This window comes from Balaenoptera acutorostrata, chromosome 15 (genome assembly GCF_949987535.1).
Source record: "Balaenoptera acutorostrata chromosome 15, mBalAcu1.1, whole genome shotgun sequence".
Taxonomy (NCBI): domain Eukaryota; kingdom Metazoa; phylum Chordata; class Mammalia; order Artiodactyla; family Balaenopteridae; genus Balaenoptera; species Balaenoptera acutorostrata.
In genome coordinates, this window is record NC_080078.1 from 3,300,744 (window position 1) to 3,322,061 (window position 21,318).

The 21,318-nt window shown below is 47.2% G+C and overlaps 1 non-coding gene across 1 annotated transcript; it reads right to left on the reverse strand.

The window, feature by feature from the left end:
- Nucleotides 1-4,244: 4,244 nt before the first annotated feature.
- TRNAR-CCU (transfer RNA arginine (anticodon CCU)) lies at nt 4,245-4,318 on the reverse strand. The gene has a single exon. It is a non-coding gene; the product is annotated as a tRNA-Arg (tRNA).
- Between the last annotated feature and the right edge of the window lie 17,000 nt (nt 4,319-21,318).

Below are 21,318 nucleotides of genomic sequence, written 5' to 3' on the forward strand. Positions count from 1 at the left end.
ACTTGTCCTTTATTCACATGGATGGTGTGATGGGCTGAATTGTGTTCCGCTCCCACCTCAAAATTAATATGTTGGCGTCCTAACCCCCAGTTCCTTAGAATATGACTGTATTTGGAGACAGGGTCTCTAGAGAGGCAGTGATGGTACAATTAGGTCACTAGGATGGGCCCTAACCCACTATGACTGGTTATAAGAAGAGATTAAGACACAGACACAAAGAGGGGTGACCATGTGAGGACACAAGGAAAAGACGGCCATCTGCAAGCCAAGGAGAGAGGCCTCAGAAGGAACCAACCCTGCTGACACCTTGACCCTGGACTTCCAGGCTCCCGAACAGTGAGGAAATCAATTTCTGTTGGCTCAGCCACCCAGTCTGAGCCCGAACAAACAGGCGTGGACCCCGTCACAGAACATCATTGATAAGCATCACCTGACTTCATCCTTGGAAAATCTTGTTCTCCTCACATCAGTCTCCCACTGTCATGCTTTTCTTTGACCTTCTTGTAACAAACCCCTAAAGAAATAATAAATATCTTGAAACCCAAGACGACATGAGCGGACAACTTGGATAAATTTATGTCAAGATACCGACAGAGGCCTGCCTTTCAGACAGGATAATGAAGGTGGATATTCCCAAGTTCTGTCTGGGTTTCTACGAAGCTTCTGACTTAATCCTCCCCCTCCCCCCAACAGCAGGGGTTTATAGACGAAAGGTCAGCTGGGATTATGGGCTTTTTAACCTATGCAATCAATGGCAGCGACCTCTCCGAGTTTACTTCCAACTCAAAAAAGATGGGCAATTATACGAAATTTATGCTCAGCTAAGAAGAAAAGCAATTATAATGATTTTTGCATGCATTTGAAGAATATTGATGCATTCCCCACAGGTGTATGGAAGCTAATTACCATTAATATTAGTTAACGTGATTAATATTTACTTCTCCATGCCAGGCACCGTGCTCGGTGCTGCAGACAGAAGAGATCTGGTGCGGGGCTTAGTGGAGCTCAGGGTCTCATGAGAGAACCAGATGCTGATGAAACAAAAGCAAAGATGCTTCACAAACTGTGATAAGCATGATGAAGGAAAAGGCAGGGCACCCTGAGAGAGCGGGGCTGGTTGGGGGAGGGGCAGACCCGAGCAGAGACCCACGTGAGCTGCATCTGAGAAAAAGTATGAGCACAGAAAAGCATCGCAGTGGGGAGACAGCCTCCCCTGGGTCACTCTGTAGCCATTCAGTGTTCCATAGCCTGCTGGAAAGACTCCTAACTTGATAGTAAAAGCAATGGGATGGTGTGTGTGTGTGTTTATATAAATTCATCTATTTATTTTTGGCTGAGTTGGGTCTTCGTAGCTGTGCACGGGCTTTCTCTAGTTGTGGCGAGCGGGGGCTACTCTTCATTGCAGTGTGTGGGCTTCTCATTGCGGTGGCTTCTCATTGCGGAGCCCGGGCTCTAGGCGCATGGGCTTCAGTAGTTGTGGCTCGCGGGCTCAGTAGTTGTGGCTCACGGGCTCTAGAGCGCAGGCTCAGTAGTTGTGGCGCACAGGCTTAGTTGCTCCGTGGCATGTAGGATCTTCCCGGGCCAGGGCTCAAACCCGTGTCCTCTGCATTGGCAGGCGGATTCTTAACCACTGCGCCACCAGGGAAGCCCTGTGTGTTTTTTTAAAGCAGCTTTATTGGGCTACAGTTCATCCATTTAAAGTGTACAGGATGAATGGCTCTCTGGATATTTCCAGACATGTGCAGCCATTACCACAGTCAATTTTAGAACGTTTTTATCATCTCAAGAAGAAGTCCCATACATGTAGTCATCACCCCACTATTCCCCACCCCCATCATAGCCCCTGGCAACCACTAATCTACTTGCCATCTCTATGGGTTTGCTTATTCTGGACATTACATGCGAATGAAGTCGTACAGTGTGTGGTCCTTTATGACTCGTTTCTTTCAGTGAGCATCATGTTTTCAAGGTTCATCCATGTTGTAGCACGTGTGTCAGTTCTTCATTCCTTTTTATGGCTGAATAATATTCCATCATATGAATAGACCACATTTTGTTTATCCTTTCATCCATCAGTGGACACTTGGGTTGCTTCTACCTTTAGGCCACTGTGAATAATGCTGCTGTGAACATGGGTGTGCAAGTTTTCGTGTGGCTGTACATTTTCATTTCTCATGAGTATCTAGGAGTGGAACTGCTGGGTCCTACGGTAACCGTGGTCAGTCCTACAGCCACCAGACTCTTTCCCTCAGCGGCTGCACCGTGTTACGTTCCCACCAGCAGTGGATGAGGGTTCCAGTCTCTTCACCTCCTCGTGGACACTTGTTGTTGTCAGACTGTTTGATCTACGTGTTCTGGAGGGTGTGAGGAGGTATCCCACTGTCTTTGAGTGCTTTTAAGCTCAGAGACGCCAGGACCGTCCAGGGCTGTGGTTTAGTGCTACAGTTCTCAAACTTGAACGTTCATCAGCATCACGCAGGGAGATTAAAATGCGGAAGACGGGCCCCGCTCCACTGTCCGACTCGGCGGGTCCGGGGTGGCCGGGAATCGCATCTCTAATGAGTTCTCAGGTGACGGCTGCTGCTCCAGAGACCACACTTCGCTGAACTACTGACGCTGTGGGTAATCATCACTCACATCCATTTCCCCCGCCTTCACTAATTAAGGTCGTCTCCCGAAGACTTGCACGTCCTCCCAGCAGCACGGAGCCTAAACAATAAGGTGTTCGCTGGAGTTGTGGTCCGGGAGCTTGGAGTCAGCTGTGTCTGGTTCCAGCTGAGCCGGATCAGACCCTCCAACTGGGCATGCGCGAGTGTCCGCTCCGTGACCTTTTGACGTCAGCGGGCCGAAAACTCCACCCTCAGGTCGTGCTGAGGGCCGTGGCTTAGTTACGCCTGCGCAGAAGGACCTCGACCGCACCTGTTCCCATCACCTCTCCCCAGGCTGCCCACGCCCCCACTGCCCGGCTGCTTCTTTCTTCATCCCACAAACACCCCAGCGCCTCACCTTCGGGGCGCGGATCTGAGACCTGTTCTGTCCCCTCGCTTGGCTGCCTTGCCAAGAACCCGTCTCTTTGCTGCAAACCCGGGCACCGCAGCGTTTGGGCTTGATGTGCGCGGGCAAAACAGACCTGGTTGGGTAACAGCTCTGAGAAAGGAAGCAGGAGTGGGCTGAGTTGAGAAGCGAGTGGGAGGTGAGGGAAGAAAGGCGGAGACAAGGAAGGAAATGGAGAAGGAGCCGTAGGGAACGGAACGAGGCGTCGAGACTTGCCCGTGTTAAATGCAAAGACCTGCCCCTGGATGCTCGCAGCAGCTTCACCGAAGTCGCCAGGAACTGGAAGCAGCCAAGGTGCCCTCAGCAGGCGCATGGATGCACATGGTTCATCCAATCGACGGATTATTATTCAGCACAGAAGAGAAATGAGCTGTCACGCCGTGGACAGGCGTGGCGGAACCTTCAATGCATATCACGGAGCGAAAGCAGCCAGACTGAAAGGGCCATAGACTGTGAGGCCAAGCGCATGACGTTCTGGAAAAAGGGAGACTATATAGACAGTCGAAAGATCAGCGGTTGCCGGGGGCTGGGAGAAGGAAGGAGGGAGGGATGAATAAGTGAGCGCAGAGGATTTTCAGGGCAGTGAGAGGACTCTGATGCAGGCACGGTGGATGCATTTGTCAAAACCCATGGATTGTTTGATGCAGAGTGAAACTGTGGGCTCGGTTAATGACGAGGCAGCAATATTGGTCCATCGGTTGTAGCAAACGTCTCGCACAGATAAGATGTAAACAACAGGGGGGAATGAAGGAGGGGCTCAAGGGCACAGGGGAGGGTCAGGCCCTGATCTGGGCTCCCGCCACACCCCCGAGCAGCAGGTGGAAAGGAGGAGGCAGCCCAGGCGTCGGGGCCTTGTGGGCACAGCCTGGGAAAGTGAACGAGTCTCACACTGGCGGCTTCCGTTTTCTAGGTGGAGAAGGATGCGAAGTCATTGTCTTAAGATGGGGCGGGGCGGGGGGCAGGAAGGATGAGGGGTTTGAGAGTCAAAGCAAACATGGGATCACACACGGGAGCTGATGAGAGGACCTGGTGGGCGTGCTGGGGGCACGGAGGGCCTGGCCCTGAGCCGGTCATGCTGGCCGCCTGCAGACGCAGGAAGTCTGTTCCCCACACCCTCTCGAAACGGGCATTTTTATCTGCATCTTTTTTTGTTGTTTTTTGGCCGTGCCGTGTGACATGTGGGATCTCAGTTTCCCGACCGGGGATTGAACCCAGGCCCCCTGCATTAGGAGCGCAGAGTCTTAACCACTGGACCACCCGGGAAGCCCTTTATCTGCATCTTAAAGGTGCCTTTAGGCTCTTTCCTTCTGAGCTCCCCTCCCCTGTCGGGGGGTAGGGCCTGAAAGACCCACCATCTCAGGGATGTGCTTCTTTTCGACGTTTCCCAGGAAGGTAGTCCTTCTCTTCTTTGTGTTTTCCCAAAATGGTAAGCATCCTTCTGGCACTGATTTACCACATATTAATGATTTGTTTTGGGGACTGTTTCAACTCCGAGAGGCCCTGAAGGCCAAGTCAGTGCCTTCTTCATATTTTTCTACCAAGTGTCTGGCAGAGTTGAGTTGTTACCTTAGCGTTGTGTCTCAAATCCAAGTATTTGACTTTTGTCAATTAGGAGTGAACATTTTCCCACGTCCTTGACAGCAGACATGCACTTCGTCAAGGGGTCATCCTGGCCCTGGTGTCATAACGAAGAGTCGTTTCTGGAGGAACAGATCTGGGCACTTGTGCTCACGGTTGATTCCGCCTGGTTCTCGGAATAAGTGCTGCCCTACTTTTTTAAAATTTATTTTTTATTGAGGTGAAATTCATATCACATAAAGTTGCCCACTTTAAAATGAACAGTTCAGTGGTATTTAGTACATCCACAGGGCTGTGCAGCCACTACTTCTAATTCTAGAACTTACTCATCTCAAAAGGAGACCCTGTACCCTTAAGCAGTCACTCCCCATTCCTCCCCGACCCCTCCGCCCCGCAGATCATGACAAATGCTAATCTGCTTTCTGTCTCTACGGATTTACCGATTCTGGACCTTTCATATAAATGGAATCATATAATATGTGGCCTTTCGTGTCTGGCTTCTCTCACTTAACATGTTTTCCAGGTTCATCCATGCTGTACTGTGAATCAGTATTTTTTTTTGGTATGAATGAATAATATTCCATTGGGTGTGTAACTATATCATCCATTCATCTGTTGGACACTTGGGTTTATCTGCCTTTTGGGTTGTAAATAGCGATGCTGTGAACACACGTGTAGATGCCCTACTTTGGAACAAACACTGGCCTGTGCCACCTCTCCACTCACCCCCGCCCTGTCCTTGTATCCCCTCCAGACTCCCAGCCCGGTTACCAGCAAAGCCCTCGCCAAGCCCTGAGGAAGGGGAGAGTGGAGGCACGGTGGCCCTGCCGCTCGCAGAGAGTGTTTCCAGACCTTTTTCTATGTACTTCTGTTTACATACACAAACATGCAACTGAAGGAAACACTGTGTTTATATGAGAGAGAGGGAGTGAGAGGGAAACATCAATGAAATTATTCTGGACCTTTCATCTGGTAATTTGCTTTTTATTTTCCTAACGCTTTGTCTCAGTGGTCTGTCCACAGTAGTACACACAGATGCACCTAATTATTTTTAGCTGCTGCAAAATAGCCCCGCATCGCAGTCACTGCTGCTTAACGAGCTCGTCTCCTGTTGATGGGCACATAGGAGGTTTTCCGCTTTTCACTCTACCAAGTCATTTTGCTACAGACATCGTTTAAACGCTTCCTCTTGTAAAAGTGCCACGATTTCTGCTGGGTTGATACTGAAAGAGGTCTTGGTCACTGGAAATGTGCATTTTTAGTTTGAATAGAATCTAACAATTGCCCCCCTCCTCCCCAGTACTTGTACCAACACTCCACTAGGAGAACCTGTCTCCCTGTTCTTTTGCCAACACCCTGCATTCTCCAACTTGACGCTATTGCAAAGCTCGTGAGGAAAACAGTACTGAATTGTTTTCATCTCCATTTCCCTGGATGACAACCACATAATTGTTTGTGGATTGGATGAAGGCGGTGGTTCTCAACCAGGGGCAATTGTATCCCCTCCAGCAACAACGTAGCAAAGTCTGGAGACATACTTGGTTGTCATGCTGCATGAGCAGTGCTCCTGGCATCTAGTGGGTAGAGACCAGGGTTGCAGCTGAACATCCTACCGTGTACGGGACACCCCACAACAAAGAAGGTCAGTGGGGCCGAAGCTGAGAAACCAGGGAGAAGGCACATATAGTGTACGAAACCTATCACTGAGCGCGGCCTAGAACAACGCATGTGGTTTTTGTAGAAAATCATGATGAGACATTTCTCAGCAAAACCTCATCTCCATACACGAGCGTTGGAGAGCTGCCCTCTAGTATGAAGTACACAAGCCACAATGGCAGTGAGGACTTCCTATCAACGGTGATTAGCAGTACGATTGCCCATGTGTAATTCAGCATCTCCAGCCTCAAGTGATAAGAACCAGGTCAATGGGATTTGCAGACCACAGCCCCTCACTGACCCACAGCGCCCTTCTGTCATTTCCTGTCCCTCTCCTATCCCCTCTGTGCTGGGCACATGTCCCTACCTGAATGATTCCAAGCATCCCTTCACTTTTTGTGCCTTGCCTTTATTTCACAGGCAGGTGTTCGAAAATGCCTATTAAATTATTCAACATTTTCTGCTACATAATGAAAATTTATTCCCCTCCACTTTCCCAAATCATCTTAAGGGAAAGAATTAACTGTTTAGGAGACATATGTATGCATATTATTCCTGACCTCTGCCTCTCTTCAAATGTTAAAGGAAAATTCTGCACCAACCTGACAAAGACGAACCTTAAAAACAAATTTCACTGCATAAAAATCCCCAGGATTAACTTCCATGGGCAAGAGCTTGGAAAGGGCCCATCTGCCTCGGGTTTCTGTAATGAAATTCAGCAAATAATCAAAAGAACAAACATTAGGAACAATAATGGGCCAAAATATTTTCTCCTTCATAAGCTTTGTTAATAATTCCCGTATATACGCCCGCACTCACCCTACAGTGCTGGTTTAATAAAACACGACGGTCGACAAGAATTTCATAAAGTTTCAGCCTTTTGCTCCCTTTTGACGCGTGAGTGAATGTTAGTACAGCAGACGGAGATGGGGACCGGAGGTGGGTTCACCCAGATGGCCCCGTGTTGCCTCAGTTCACGAGGGAACCAAACATCCCAGTCAAGGCTGCTGTCCATTTATGACATGGACCCTCCAGGTGGATTTGAAACAGTCAGTGCTGCTTTTAAAAATGGGTGGGGTGATGTAGAGGCACATTTGGGAAACAGCCTCCCAAAGTTCGTTCTCCCATGTGGGTAAATGTGCAGTTGCTAAATTCTACACAGTTAATGAGGAATCTTTCATAATTTCTTGACTAGACCATATTTGCTGATTCCACAAATATTTACGTACCCTGGGGTAGACTGAATTACTGGGCAGAGTATTTCCCCACCACTGGACACTGGCCTTGGCCGTATGTCATGCTTTGGCTAATGGGGTGTTAGCAGGCGAGATGCTAAGGCTTAAAATGTGCTCATCCAGTTGGGCTACCCGCTGCATGCCTCTGGTGTCCCACTAATCCCAGAATAAGAAGCACAGAGCAGGCAAGCTCTGACTGAGCAGAGCCAAACCCAGCCTAGATCAGCCAAATCCCCACCAACTGGCAGACGTTTGAGCCAGAAATAAGTGCTTGTTATTGTTAAATGCTTGCCATTGTTCACCAGTGAGTTTGGGGTTGATTTGTTACACAGCCTTATTGTGGCAATAGCTGACCAATACACTCCTATAGTACTCTCAAACTCAGGGTGCAAAGATGAAAAAAGTTTTATAAAAGAAGATCCCAGTGTTTAAGGGGCTTGAAGTCGAGTGAGGGGTGAAGACTTGTAAACTGATGCAAAACTGACAGAGGTGCTGTTACAGATATATGAGCCAGGGTCGTAGGAACCTAGAGGCAGGGCAGGGTGCCGTGCTCCTTCTAAGAGATCATGTTACCATGTCCAAGCTCGTACTACTCACCACACGACAGGCCAGTAAATCAAGATACGAGTTGCTGGGGCGAGGAAGAGCGACTTTCTCTGCAAAGCCAGCAGACCGAGGAGATGGTGGGCTAGTGTCCCAAAGAGCCATCTTAGCCAAGTCAGAATTCAGGCTCCTTTTATACTAAAAAGGGAAGGTGATGTGGCTGGTCGAGGCAGACTCCTTGGTGTCAAGAACCCTTTGTTCCTGCAGCTGTGCACGTAGGTCAGGTCACCGTGTTCCTGTAAACCTCCAACAGGACAAATGTCTTTCTCTGTTCTGCCACTTTTTACCTCTATCTAAATGGAAAAGTGTTATACCCTGAAAGGTCAGAGCCTTGAGAATGGGCTCTCCTGTGTATTTCAGGCTATAGGCAACATTTTTAACTGGAAGCTAAAGCAATAGGGTACAAAGGTTAAAGTAAAAGAAACAGATCCAGTATGGAGTCAGATTTATTCTTCCCTGTTACAATCAGGGTACCCTTCCTTGGGAAGGCAGCGCAAACTGAGGTTTATCAGGCAACTAAGGGAGGGGAAAGAGCTTTTAAGCAAAGAGAAAAAGTGGGTGCAGTGTCCGTGGGTCTGCTGGCATTCAGTCTGGCCAGAGTATGGGATGTTAGGGGCAGGTAGATTGACAAATGGGGCCAGAAATGGGGCCCTGTACCCCACTGCACCCCACTGCAACCAGACCAGTAGCCGCTTCTAAAGTCCTGTGGAAAAAATCTGATGTAAAAACCTGAAAATGATTAAAAAGAGACTTTGAAATAGTGAAAGAAAAATTCAATGTGAAATGAGTATAATAATAAATGAAATAGCAACCTTAGACAATGCTGGCATCTCCAGATGAGACTTGATTTTTCAGCTATGCCTGATAATGGACAAACTGAGGGTCATGGAAGCAGAAAATATCATCCAGACTGACAGGCTGTGAAAGTCAACAAAGAATTGGAGAGAAACACCAAAAGGATAAAAAGCTTATAAGTGGGCTGAAATCTCCCAGACAGAAGAAATGTCAGTTGACTGAAATGCAAGCTTCTGCACGCTGGGTGCGATGTCCCCTGCTCACCCTATCTCGTCTGTGACAGCAGTAAGTATCTGAAGAGCTCCCAGGGCTGGTGGCAGGACAGTGTGTTGAAGGATCCTGCAGCCCAAGAAGAGCACCTTGCAGCTCACTATGTCCAGGGTCAGTGCCTGGAAAGGTGTCCATGGGAAGGACCGAGGCACAGACTCACCACCCACGAGGGGAGCCTGGCAGCCAGAATAAATGCAGGCAGCAGGCTCAGGGCAGGACAGTAGGGGTTGGTGGGGAGTGGGGCTCACAGCCCAGAAGGGCAGCTGCTGCTCAACCCCACCCACCTGTGGGCAGGCGAGTTTGAGGGCCCTGTAATGCTGCACCTTCTGATTGTTTTCGGAGGGGTCAGAAATCAAGATTTTTGGAGGAGTCAGAAATCAAGATTCACTTAACGTGTAAAAGCTGTTAACAATTCAAATTAAAAAACAACCAAACAAAAAACAGATAAGTACTGCATGTGTCAAATTAAAAACCTGGAAAGATTAAGTCCCAACTGCTGGCCAGCAGTTGAAAGTTTTCATTTAAATCCCAAGGGGAATGGAAAGGCTCGCTACCAGCATAGGATTTCAAGAAGAGCCAGATTTTACCTGGAATCCAAAAGCCTCCTTTGCATTAAGAGTCAGACTAGGAAAGGCTTTGTAAAACCTTGGGAGGAAGAACACAAAAGGCAAGAGCAGAAAATATCAGCTGGCTTCAAAGTATTTGTGAAGCATCTGTGCCAGGTCTTGAGAATAAAATACAGATACAGTGACCATGTTTTCCTCCAAATGTGGCTTTGTGGGATCTGGGGGGCATGGGAGTTGTTGGTTTGGGGTTTGTAGAAGTATGATACAAAGGAATAAAAACAAAATCACATTTAGTTATGAATTTACCTGAGGGTTTCCCTATGTATTCTGAATACCAGCCTTTTTCACAGTATTATGTCATCGTGAGAACCATTGCAGGGGTCTTAACCATTGCATAACTTTTTCTTGGTGTATCTGTCAGGGTTCAATCAGGGAAGCAGGGCCACTATGAGAATTTTGGAACTAGGGGTTTATTCTAGACATTGGACCTTTACACACCGGGAAGTGAAGGCTTGGAAGGTGCTTCTGGGAGATCATAGAAAAGTCATTCAGCAGTTTCCACGGAACATGGAGCAGTGGGCAAGGTGGGTCCTTGGGGGAAATAAAAGAAGTCAAGCACACACGGCAACTTTAGCGGACTTGGCTGGGAATTCCATGGAGAGGATGGTGGGACGCACACCTGGGTGGCTACTGTCCCTCTGGACCACGGCCAAGCGTCTGCAGGTGAAAAGAGTAGAGGGTGCTGTGACGTGGAGCCCAGAGGATGTCCGCACCCGCCCCGGGCAGAGTGGAGAGGGTGAGGACCACTGGCCCCAGCGACACCTTGCGTCTAAGCATTCTGACGTCCAACCAGGATGTACTGGGAACGGCAGCCGCTGCTCGTCCCTCCCTCAAATCTCCCATAAATTCCTCTTCCCACCAACTCTAACCAGAAGCTTATAGGGCGGAGACTGGGAAATGTAGTTCTCAGCCTCTGCCAAGGTGGTCAGGTAATTCTGCATGCATGGTGAATGATAAAGTGAAGTTAAAACACTTTATCTAGGTCAGTATAATTTTGAAAGCATATTTAACACAAGTTATTATATAAACATTTATTTCATAAAATGTAGGGAAATAGGTGGGGTTTTCCAATAAGCTATACAAAAAACTTGATTTGTTTACTTAAAATTTTTAAATAAAAAATGAATATTGGGGCTTCCCTGGTGGCGCAGTGGTTGAGAATCTGCCTGCCAATGCAGGGCACACGGGTTCGAGCCCTGGTCTGGGAAGATCCCACATGCCGCAGAGCAACTAGGCCCGTGAGCCACAACTACTAAGCCTGCGCGTCTGGAGCCTGTGCTCCGCAACAAGAAAAAGGCCGCGATAGTGAGAGGCCCGCGCACCGCGATGAAGAGTGGCCCCCACTTGCCGCAACTAGAGAAAGCTCTTGCACAGAAATGAAGACCCAACACAGCCAAAAATAAATAAATAAGTAAATAATTTTTTTAAAAAATGAATATTGAAATCTACATTGAATTTCAACTACCTGTTGCATCCTAAAAATGGACAAAAGTTGGCTAGGTGTTTGAAACTCTTGAATCTTGGATTTCAAAATCATTAACGGTTTTAAAAACAAGTTTCGTGTTTTATTTTTAAGTGAAAAGATGAGAGAGATGGTTTCAAGTGCTTACTGCTGGCTTCTCTTCGCAAAGAGCACAGCAGAGAGAGATGGGTAAAGACTCTCCCGGGAAGAGTCAAGTCAAGCGGGACTATTGCTTCACTCTTTGTGACATGTTTTTAAAAGAGGAATCTCAATGTGTCATTTTCGATACAAAGACAGCAATTTATGGCTCTTGTATAGAGCTACTGAGTGTCATCTAGAGACAAATCTGAAGTCTCCCTATTTCTTTTTTATTCTCCTATTTAACTTGTATTTAAAATTCAGCATTCAGTATGCTTCCCATCTTTGAACAATGGTCTGGTCCATGTATGCTCTAAGCTGTGACTAAGGATGACAGCCATGTAAAATTACACAATTAAAACTTTTAAAACCGTTTAAAACTTTATAGTGGTCAAGCCTGCCTTGGTGGCCTCAGTCATTCCACGACTGACAAAGCAGACGGAGGAGAGATGGCCACAGTCATTCGAGCTCCGGTTGCCCATCAGGGGACCTGAGGGGCCAGTTTCTACCTTGCCTCATACGGGGCACTGGCCAAGCTGGCAGTTGGACACCAGCCAGAATGAGAGATTATAGGCTCCCCCACCTCAAAAAAAGGACGGGACATCTGGGCGGTGAGGAACAAAGGCCCAGATCTCTACCAGGCTGACTGGTAAAGGTCTTTCCAGTCAAAGCCAGTCCATAACACCTGAGGTAGGCGGCTGTTTCTTCAAACACGCAGACACCAATGCAAAGCTACAAGCAACACAAAGAATCAGGAAAACAAGAGAACAAAATAAATCTCCGGTATCTGACCGTGGATGTCCATGGGCCGTAACATGTGCCCATCATGAAGTGGCACTCAGTGAATGGTGACTGAGAGGATGGGGGGGGGTGGTTATTCCCCGAGTCACGGGGGGGGGGGGTTATTCCCCGAGTCACAGGGGAAGATTTGGGGCCAGATGACTCAAGCCAAACTGGTTTCTTACAAAACAGTATTTATTGCTTTGTATAACCAAAAAATCCAAGGGGAGACCTCACCTTGATCCAGGGTTGGTGTCATCAGGCCCAGCCCGGATCCATTGCTAAGCTGTACTATCACCATGTTATCTTCTGTATTGACTAGAATCGTCTTTGACTGCAAATAACAAGACATCTGAGCAACAGCAACTGCGTAGCACAGAAGGAGCCTCCAAGCACACTTCTGGCAAAAGCGGGGCCTTCCCTTGTTTGCAGCAACATAAATCAGATACCTGCCCTGGAGACAGAGGCCCCCCTGAAAGGGAAGGCTGAACGCGAGAAGCAGGGCAGGTGGGACAAAGTGGAAATCACAAATAGAAGAGAGACTTTTGCTTTGTATAAAACTGCAGGCAAAAGGAAAAGAAAAAATATTAATACATAAAAAATGTCTTAACGTATAAAACAACTAATTAGAATATATAACAGAAGAAGTAATTCCCTAAAAAAAGGCAGGAACATCAACAGCAAAGATAAAATACCTAAGAATAAAATATGCAAGGTCATTATGAAGAAAACTTTAATATGCTCCTGAGGGGCACAAAATAAGCCTAGAATAAATGGGAAAATATATCACATTCTTACACTGGAATATCTACATAATAAGATGCCCATACTTCCAAAATTAGTGTGTAAATCTACCATAACCCCAATAACAATACCAAGAAGGTGTGTGTGTGTGTCCAATGTACACAGCTGATGTCAAGTTGATGTGGAAAACCAGTTAAAAACTGACAGGAACATCTGAAAAAGAAGGGAAAAATCAGTCCTACCAGATATTAAAACATATTTTTTAACTTACCTTCCCTAAAACAGTATGGCACTAACATGTGAATGGACAGAAAAATCAATGGAACAGAATAAGAAGTCCAGAAATAGACTCAAACATTTATGAGAATTTCATTTATGACAAGGTTGGCATCTCGATCAATGGTTTTAGAACAACTGGGCAGCCATTCTCACATCCACATAAATAATAAGTTAGAACAAAGGTTTAAATTATTTTTTAAAAGGAAACCACAAAAGTAATAAAGAATAATACATTAGGTTTAAAAAATAATCTTGGATTTGGGGAGCTGTATATCTATGATACAAACTCAGAAACTGTAAGAGAAAAAAACAGATTTGATCACATAATAATAATCACAACTTCTGTATGACAATCCACCCTAAGCAGACCCATGAGACAAACAACAAACTTAGAAATATATTTGCAAGTTGTATCACAAAGGTCTAAATTCCCTAATAAGAAAACACTAGTCACAAAAACTTTAAAAGGACAAAGGCTATGAAGAGACAGTTCAAAGAGGAAATTTAGTGCAAAGAAACCAGTAGACGCTTTTGCCACTCTGCCTGGAAATCTTAGCCAGATCCATCCGTTCATTACAGACATTTCCTGTTTCCCATGTTACCATAGCAACCATTCAGCTAAGCTTTCTGCCACCCCGGAACCAGGGTCTCCTTCCCACCAGCTCCCACCAGCATGTCCTCAATGGCAGCCCATCCCCTCTGCCCACCACTATATGCACACGTGTGTGCATGTGTATATATATCTCTATGCACATATGTGGATACACACATATATACGTATACACATATATACACACACATACACCTGGTTGGTTGTACATAGAAAATATGTCTGGAAATATATACAGTTGTCCCTCAGTATCCACGGGGCATGGGTTCCAGGACCCCCGGAGGTTACCAAAATCCACGGATGTTCAAGTCCCTTGTATAAATGATGTTGTACAGTCAGCCCCCTGTATCTGTAGTTCTGCATCTGCAGATACGGAGAGCTGACCATACACGTGTATGATGACAAATAAGATCAGTTGCATCTGGAGAAAAGAACTAAGTAGCATGAGACAGGGGTAGAAGGAAGATTTTCACCATGTCCTATTTTGCGGCTTGTGAATTTTGAACCACGTAAATGTATTATCTATTCAAAAAGCTGTTATCAACTTCGAAGAGGAAAAAGTTTTAACTTTAAAATATATATTTAAGGGCTTCCCTGGTGGCACAGTGGTTGAGAATCTGCCTGCCAATGCAGGGGACACGGGTTCGAGCCCTGGTCTGGGAAGATCCCACATGCCACGGAGCAACTGGGCCCGTGAGCCACAATTGCTGAGCCTGTGCGTCTGGAGCCTGTGCTCCGCAACAAGAGAGAGGCCGCGATAGTGAGCGGCCCGCGCACCGCGATGAAGAGTGGCCCCCGTTTGCCGCAACTAGAGAAAGCCCTCGCACAGAAACGAAGACCCAACACAGCCATAAATAAATAAATAAATATTTAAAAAATATATATATATATATATATATATTTAAGGTTGTTGTATCTCCATGATTGTAAAACAATTGTTGTTCATAATGATTTCCATAAAACAGACCCTCACTAAATGGATGAGAATTCATGAACTTCCCTGAAATGCACAATAATCAATTAAAACATTAGGTACCATTCTATCAAAAATTGGTGTTAAGAGGTGTTGTCAGGAGGAATAAAGGAAAAGCCTCTTCACTTTCTTGGGACATGTAATGGTCAGTTTTTGCTAAGGAGGGATTCTGTCTGGGCCACACCCTTGGTTTTACAGCATGCTGCTAATGAGGCCAGTGTCATGAGGTCAGTATTTCGGGGAATTGTAAGAAGGACTGCTCACCCCTTCCAGCCATCCTTTAAATCGCAGCCAGTGATCCAAGGGGTTGCCTGTTAAGAGGGCAAATGTCTCAGTGTAAATCGTTGGTCATTACTGGCAAAAGAACAGAGGCTCCGGGTCCCACTGATGTGGGTCAGTGCTGTCATGGTTTTAATGGGCTTTGCTTCATCCTGTGATGGCAGCACTGGTCTATCACAGGGCACCAGTTCACACAGCGAGGCAGCAAAGCCCGGGCAGCCCCAGTGGGTTCTGGTCATCCTCTCTGCTTCCGTCAGCCTCTGCAACGTGTTCAGCGCTAAAACCAGGAGTCAGTGAAACTTGTGTAAGGGATTTGAGATACAACTGAGCTGAGAAAAAATCGGCCCACAGAGCATGAACAGAGCTGGGTTCTTGGTGAGACATCTCACTCCTCCGTCTCCATTTTACCCACTTATGCCTCTGAGATCCAGGGCCTGTTCTCTTCAGGGTGGGGCTGTGATTCTATCAAAATCTGGATATTTGATTGTAGACATGAGGAATAGACCAGACACAGGCTTGGTGACAGCCTCGTCACCCTCCGCTTCATGGATTCAGTATTTGGGAATTTGCCTGCTCGCTGAGATGCGTGTGAAACCCCAGGCCAGTACTGTGCTTTCACGGCCATCGTGGACACATGCATAGCAGCAAAAATTTGAGTCTCTGTATTAGTTTACTAGGGCTGCCAGAACCAAATACCATAGACTGGGGGCTGAAACGACAGAAGTCTGTTGTCTCACAGTCCTGGAGGCTGGAAATCCAAGATCAAGGTGTTGGCAGGGTTGTTTTGTCCTGAGGCCTCTCTCCCTGGCTTGCAGATGGCCACTTTCTCCCTGTGTCCTCACATGGGCTTTCCTCTGGGCACAAGTGCCCCTGGAGTCTCTCTGCGTACTAATCTCCTCTTCTTCTAAGGACACCAGTCCTGTTGGATTAGGGCCACCCTAATGACCTCATTTTAACTCGGTCACCTCTTTAGAGACCCCCATCTCAAAATACAGTCACGCTCTGAGGTCCCGGGGGTTAGAGCTTCAATACGTGAATTGGAGAGGACACAGTTCAGCCCAGGCTGGTTACCTGGTGACACGTTTCCAGCTGAGGTTGAACAGGTGATGCTCTGCCTTCTCAGTTCAGCTCACACTTCAAACAAGCATGCTTCCCACGGTCTACCTAGTGAAGCTTGTTCACATTTCTGTGCTTTCTGGTGGTGATTTTGCTGTTGAAAAAGGCCCCAAGCCTGTTGCTGAAGGGCTGGCTGGTATTCCCAAGCCCAGGAAGGCTGTGATGGGCCCCATGGAGGAAACACACGTGTTACATGAGCTATGTTCAGGTGCACGTTACAGCACTGCTGATCGTGAGTCCAATGTTAATGAATCAAAAATGTCACTGAATTAGGTGTCCTGAAAGAGAAACACACATAAAACAAAGGAACGTGTTGATTGTTTGGCGAGAGTGTTGTGACCAGAGGCTCACAGGAACCTGACCCTGTATTTCCCCTGTGAGAAATGGTTCCATATTCACTAATTCCACGTTCGCGGCGAGTTTATAGGACGTAACTACCATGAGTAACTAGAATCAACCGAAGCTTGATCCCAGTTTGGTCTGAAGGAGATGCGTTGGCCTGTCTTCAGCTTATTTATTCTATTAGTTGTTTCCTCCCCCGCCCCCTGAGGTAATTCTCCTCACCATGGGGTGGCCTGGATGTCCAGATGTTTTCATAACTCTCTTCATGGAGTTTGCAAAGCCTTCTCTACAGTCATTCGGGTGCAGGTTGTTTCTTCAGAAGAGAGACCACCAAGGAAAGATGGGGCTTTAATTCTAGATATTTTAGAATCTGTCTCTTGAGCTCATGGTAATTATGCATCAAATTGTCATTCAGATTGGAAGATCTATATGTACTATTTCTTCCATAGAAAAGAAAGAAAAAGTACATGATGTATTTGAAAAGAAAGAGAAAGAAAGAAAAAGGAAGAAGGGGAGGGAGGGAGGAAAAAGGAAGGAAGGAAAGATGGAAGGAGGACTGTCCAACAAATAATCCATAACTAAGCCTCCTGTGGATGAAGCATCTCTGAATGCAGTATTTCAACCAAGTTCTCATTGCGAGTCTCCTGGAAAAGGAGGCCCCTCAGTGCATCAGGGTGACCATCCAGAAGCCTACTTAGTTAATATTATCCCTGTCTTAGTTTGGATTGTCCCTAAAGCAGACCTTGAGACAAGGACGTGGGTACAGGCATCCTCCTTGAGAGGAGTCCCAGGGAGCACAGTGAGGGAGTGGGGGGATGAGACAGGGAAGGGAGGAAGGGGAATGAAGGGTATCACCACGAGAGACTGTGTAGGATACTCAGAACTGCCCTCTTACGTGGGTGCGGGAGCTGGGGTATCTGTCCTTCTAGCCCCTTTCTGCACTGGTGGGGGGTTCTCTCCTGGGGTATCAACTCCTTGGCACTTCCAGCCTGGCCTCCACGCACGGGCCAGGGATGCTCCCGTGGCCAGATAATGGACTCCAGCAGGAGACATGGGGAGCTGCTGGTGTGTATAAGACCCCCTTTCAGGGACCTCTGGAAGAATCAAGGGGATGGGAGTGGGCACTGACTGCCCAGTCCCCGTCTTACAGATGAAAAACGGGAAGTAAGGTGCCCAAGGTTACCGAACAGAACCTGGGAGAGATGGTGTAGTAGTCACGTAGCAAATTATCCCCAAACCTTGAAGCTTTAAGCATCGTGCATTGATTATCTCACACAGTTTCTAAGGATCAGAAATCTGGGAGTGACTCAGCTGGTTGGTTCTTGCTTGTGGGGGGTGGGTCTCATGAGATGCAGTCAAGCTGTCGGCTAGGGCTGAAGTTGTCTGAAGGCTTGACTGGGTTGGAAGATGGGCTTCCAAGTTCTTGGTCATGGCTGTTGGCAGGAGGCCTCAGCTCCTCACCAGGTGGGACCCTCCAAAGGGCTGCTCAAGACAAGGCAGCTGGCTTTCCCCAGCGTGTGGGATCTGAGAGGGGCAGGTCAGGATGGAAAAGGCAGTGTCTTCTATAACCTGATCTAGACAGTGACAAGCCATCACTTCTGCTGTGTTCTAATCCCCCAGGCCAGCTTGGTGCAATATCTCTCTACTGTAGATAGAATTTGAGCCCGAATTTTCCTGACTGCAATGACCATATTCTTTTTGTTATATGTGGTCAGTGTTCCTGCAGTGGGGTGAGGTAAGCCCTTTGAAAAGGCAATATCTAAAATTTATATCTCCATGCTCTGAGGGAGTTTTTAATAAGATGTGATGGTGTGTCCTCTTTCTTTGCTGAGCTCACACGTGCAGACCCTCCGCCCACTTCCTGCAACCTTCACCTGGTGGGGGCAGAGGGCAGGAATCTCTCCAGCATCTAAACTTCTGCTGTCTTTCCACGTGTCTCCTCCTCCACAAATGCAGGGAAGATTTATTTCCTCTGGAGTGACATGAAGTTTGGGGGTGTTGATGCCACAGTGCTTATGCCAGATCTCTCTGTCTTATATATAAGCCTTGGTTCTTTCAAACTTCAAATTCAGTGATTTGATTTGATGTTCCTGCCCCCCCCCCCCCACCTTGGACTGAGGGCTGCAAGGGAAGCCCTCTAGTTACAAGTGACAACATTGAGGGTTTAACAGAAGAAGTAAAAGAACATGGTAAATTCTTCACTATATCGCCCCCAAACTTGGATGATCTCCTTTCCTCCCTACTAGTTACCATCCTTACTTTACAGGTGAAGAAATGGGTGCAGAGATTGGTGAAGTGACTTGCCCAAGACCACGGGCATTGTGGTACCTGAGTTCAAAATCTGTGATTTTCCACTTTGTGTCACTCAGCTATTTCTTGAATAGATGAACAGATAGTTTTCATGGTTGACTGGGCTTGTTCCTGTAGCTCAATGCTCAAATTATAACACAGAATCTGAGCAGAAAACAGAATATTTGAAATCAGAGCTGTCGTGTAAACTCTGGGGCATGTAGGTACCATGCTGAGCTTTATCAATACTAATACAATTGCATCCGTGTTGAGTACTATTAAATGTGATTTTTCTTCCTTTTCTATGTATTTTTAAGCATGCTGTAATTCTTTTATTGTTTGGAGTGACTGCTGTTAGCAGGAACTGACTCCATCCTGGGTAAAGCATCAATACGAATACAGTAGTGGGGCAGTAAACACTCATAATACACATTTTAGATGTGTATTTTCTTCCCACTTAATCTATTTTATTTCAGTGTTCCCCACTCTACGCACTATCAACAATTTTTCTGCACTAACTCTTGTTTCCCAAAGACCTTGGTAAAAATATTACGTAAACAAAAAAATATACAGTAAATGCATAAAGAACAAACAAATGAATTAATTCATCAGTTTTCTGGACCAAGATGCCACAGAACAAATGCAACATATTCCCAGAAGAGAATCCTTATGAAAAAGTGTGACCCTAAGGCATTCATGCTTGCTCGAGAGAGAGAGATGAAGAAAGATAGAGAGATAGAGACAGAGAAGGAGGAAGAGAGAGAGAGAGCCCTTCACACCACTATTGGGTATTTTCTTTGCAGAATCTGGGGAGACACTGTAACACAGTGCTGAAGAGAAAGAGTCTGACATAAGAGCAGAGAGGTATTGACTGTCAGCTCTCCGGAAGACGACTTACCCATTGGCCAAGCAGAGCTGAGTTTCTCACCCACAGCAGCTAAGTCTGACCCCAGCTCATCGGAGTCTTAGTACTTCTCAGGGGAGAGGGTCAAGGGTTGACGTGTGTACGGTTTTGAGGTCTAGGCTTGTATCGGTTTCCTGTGGGTGCTGTAAACGAACCACCACATACTGAGCAGCTCAAAACAACAGAAATTTCTCCGCTCACGGTTCTGGAGGCCAGAAGCCCAAAGTTAAATGTTGGTAGGATCACACTCCCTCCGAAGGCGCCAGGGGAGCGTCCATATGTTGCCTCTGCCAGCCTCTGGTGGCTGCCGGTGCTCCTTGGCTTATGGTCACATCACTCCTGTCTCGTCCTCTTGTCACACTGCTCCCGCCTCTTCTGTCTCTGTGTCTCTTGGATTTGGGGGGCCACCGAGATAACCCGGGATGATCTCCTCATCTCAAGATCCTTAATAACATCTACGAAGACCTTTTTTCCAAACAAGGCCACACTCACAGAGTCCAGGGATTAGGACGTGGGCATATCTTTGGGGGCGGCCACCCTTCAGCCCACTACGTGTCACCAGTGGTTTAAGGTGGGTCTTTCAACGGGGAGATCATACCGGGATTGGACAGAGCTCTCACTATAACAGCTTAGGTTTGACGGGGCCACTAAGGCAAGGATCTAGGAGGAGTTTTGATAAAGACACAGTTGTTTGGTGGGCAAATGCTCTGCCCACTTGAGCAGTCGCGTGTCCTGGAAGGGGTCTGTTTGGGAAATCCATGGTTCGGATAAGTTGATTTTGAAGAAGTTCCTGGAGCAAGTGATGTCAAAGGGAGATGCTGTTAGGATCCAACATCTGGTGAGGGGTCTTGGCCACACGTCTGGGGTCCTCAGCACCAACACCACTAAGGCGGGACCCTGCTAGTAATGGCCAAGCTTCCTGGGGACAAGAAAACAAACCATGCTTGTCCTAATAGGAAGGAGCTTCACACACCTAGGAATGGGACAAGGAACCCCACTTCTCAGTGGACGGCAGCCAGAGGACCCACAAAGGACAAAGCAGCCCCTCTTCTTGGAGACCGGCAGGTATGAGGCCAGGGGCTCTCCCGGACCCAGTGCCCTGAGGACGTGGATGCCCCCGGACCCACAGCTGCCTCCTTGGGGAGGAGATTGAATGCTGGGAGATTGAATGTTTGCCCCAAAGATGGTATTTGGGGTGGCAGAGGCTGACTGGACAAATATGTCTCCCTCCCACCCTTCCATCCTCCAGGGGGGCACCTAATAAGGAAAATGAGACCCGTGGTAGGAAACAAAGAAGCTGCATCTCATTTCCACATCTGAGAGGGGTCACACCTGAGACACTGCAGGTTTTACATGGTAACAGCCCATCTGAAAGGGGTGAGAGGAAGGGATGGGAGCACCCAGAGTCAGGGACAGGGGACTGTCCGAGTGACCACTGGGCTTGGCTGGTCAGCTAAGCAGCTTTGACCCAATGGTTCCTTGAAGGCTGCTTCCAGGGGCCACTCAGCGTTCGTACTGCAGATGGAGGTCTGCCGGGGAAACTGGCTTTACAGTGTGTAACTGTTCCTGCCTACATTCATTTCCC